The sequence below is a fragment of the Octopus bimaculoides genome, chromosome 1 (assembly GCF_001194135.2).
Source record: "Octopus bimaculoides isolate UCB-OBI-ISO-001 chromosome 1, ASM119413v2, whole genome shotgun sequence".
Taxonomy (NCBI): Eukaryota; Metazoa; Mollusca; class Cephalopoda; order Octopoda; family Octopodidae; genus Octopus; species Octopus bimaculoides.
The window spans coordinates 71,238,422-71,240,788 of record NC_068981.1 but is presented as its reverse complement, the minus strand read 5'-3'; the positions used below and the strand labels follow the sequence as shown (position 1 = coordinate 71,240,788).

General features: G+C 37.5%; 1 protein-coding gene and 1 long non-coding RNA gene across 4 annotated transcripts in view; both read right to left on the bottom strand.

The window, feature by feature from the left end:
* The window catches only part of LOC106870560 (calcitonin receptor), a 271,896-nt gene that overhangs the window by 175,116 nt on the left and 94,413 nt on the right, over window positions 1-2,367 (bottom strand). The window lies entirely within an intron of this gene.
* LOC128247619 (uncharacterized) overlaps window positions 412-2,367 on the bottom strand; it is an 89,990-nt gene continuing 88,034 nt past the window's right edge. The window contains exon 2 of the long non-coding RNA XR_008263990.1: window positions 412-2,323. This is a non-coding gene — a long non-coding RNA (uncharacterized LOC128247619). The remainder of the gene's footprint in view (window positions 2,324-2,367) is intronic.

Genomic DNA, 2,367 nt, shown 5'->3' with positions numbered 1-2,367 from the left:
ATTTACCGAGATGCAATTCGAAATTCCCGCCACTTACATAGGGAAATAGCGATGAACAGTCGTCTATATGCTATACTGGATACACGGTGTTCGTTTGGTATGTTGATTCACTGTTTATTTCTATTTTTCTTGACCATATTATACTGACGAGTAGAGGTTGTATAATACTACAATAACTACGAAATCATGATCTATAATTTAGTCTGTTTTGAAGGGGTTGGCTTTTAGAGTTGCATTTCCTCGCATTCGGTAAAAATGTGCTTTTTATAGTAGTCTGACCTTAGAGTCCCTCATAGCGTGAGGCGTTATTGTATAGTAATGCTCTTATATAAATATAAATACATATATATATATATATATAGTTGGAATTTACAAAAAAAACAACAACAAACAAACAGACGAAGACGGATGTGTAAACAACAAACAGATTTATTAGTTTAACTCTCGAGAATTGAGAAAGTTTTTTACGTTTCGAGCCCACGCTCTTCAACAGAAAGGAACACAGAAATAAGTAGAGATAGAAAATTAAAAAAAAGTTTAGTGGCAAGCGATCAATCATGGCTATAGCAGTAACTTGCCTTGTTTTTAGTCACAGAACTCTTGAATTTTATTATTTTACAATTTTACTATCATCGGAGAATAAATTTACACAAATTTATATACAACCTGGAGAAACAAATAAAAACCAAAACTAAACCCAAGATTAGTTCTAATACTAGTCCCGTGAGTACAATTCTTTTCTCTTGATTCGTATTACACACACCGCTCATTCTGACTTGTATTAAATACACTGAACTATCTCACAAACACCCAGATATAGCCCCGAATTTCCGAATATATCAACACAAACTTATCGGTTTATTTACTATTATACATCAAGTCATCAATAACTGACGTACAGAGTATAATATTGTCTCACTGAATATGGCCAATAATATTCTAAAACGCCATTAGGTAGAAAACGAAATCAGTGCACTGATAAACGCTTGGTACACTCACCATGACGATTGTGTAAAAGCTAATGTCTACGGTAGAATCGCTGAAAAATTAGCGTCACAATTCTTTTACAGATCTGTAAAATAGATCTAAAACAAAATAAAGGAAATCACAAGATCATTTCATACTTTACACACGCACACGGCAACACTGGAAGCCATACTTGTCAATGCATGTAGTGCAATAACTGACCCAACGTAAACAAGTCAGGGGTCACTTCAACGATCCGCTAGCCAGCAACAAACAACATCCTCATTGATATCGCTATCTGACCTAATTCTGCCCAACACTACCGTGGCAAGCCAGGACTCACTACCACAATAACAACAGCCTGCTAATGCTACTACCTTGGAAGCACCTAAAACATAACTTAGAACAATGCAAACATCAAACTACCCTTACCTCGACATTCCTGTTAAATGCACATGGCATCAACCCATCACTCATTGCCCAAAAATGAAAGATCCCATATATAGAGAGAAACGGCACATTGCTTCTCTTTCTTTATCCTTACTGAAATTCATCTAAACAGCACACATATGGATGCCGAGGTGAAAATAAAAGATTTCACCATTGTCCGTGCAGATCACACAAACCGAAATAAAAGTGAGGGCAGCCATCTTTCTCCATGACTCCTTTTCAGTTGGTGCCAAGGACATATTTTCCAATGGCTATTGTGAATCTATATCACTGTTCAACAAGGCCAAAGACATAATCATTGTTGGTTTTTACAGGCCTCCCCAAGCACCTCTAAAGTGGCTTGACGAGTGCCTCGACAAAATCAAGTCCTTCCTTCAAAAATACAACTCCGGAAATATACTAGTGATGGGTGATTTTAACCTCCCTCATATAAACTGGCCCACAAATACTCTGAAGTTAGGCAAATGCTGTACATCAGATAAAGCAGCAGCAGAATTACTCTTTAATCTAATGGATAAATTCTTCCTGACTCAGCTAGTGCTCGAACCAACAAGATAGAATAAAATGATCTTGGATCTAATTTTAACCAACTACTCTAGCTCCGTTCACAGTATTTCAGTTGAGAAAAGTCCCCTTTCAGATCACGACATGATACTCTGCAATTTTAATTCCCAGCATATCAAAACCAAACCAGCCAATCCCACTCCACGGCTCTCATTTGACAACATAAACTTCCACAAAGCGGACTGGGGAGCAATCAGAAAGGATCTGTCCTTCATCGACTGGTCTTTCACTCTCAGTTCCACTCACATTAAGATCGCATGGAAGCACTTTGAGAACATTGTCACCTATACATGCTCAAAACACGCTCCTACGAAATCCACTAACACAAACAGAAACCGGCTCCCTAGAAAGAAAAACAAAAAAACATTCATTAGGCGCATCAAAAGA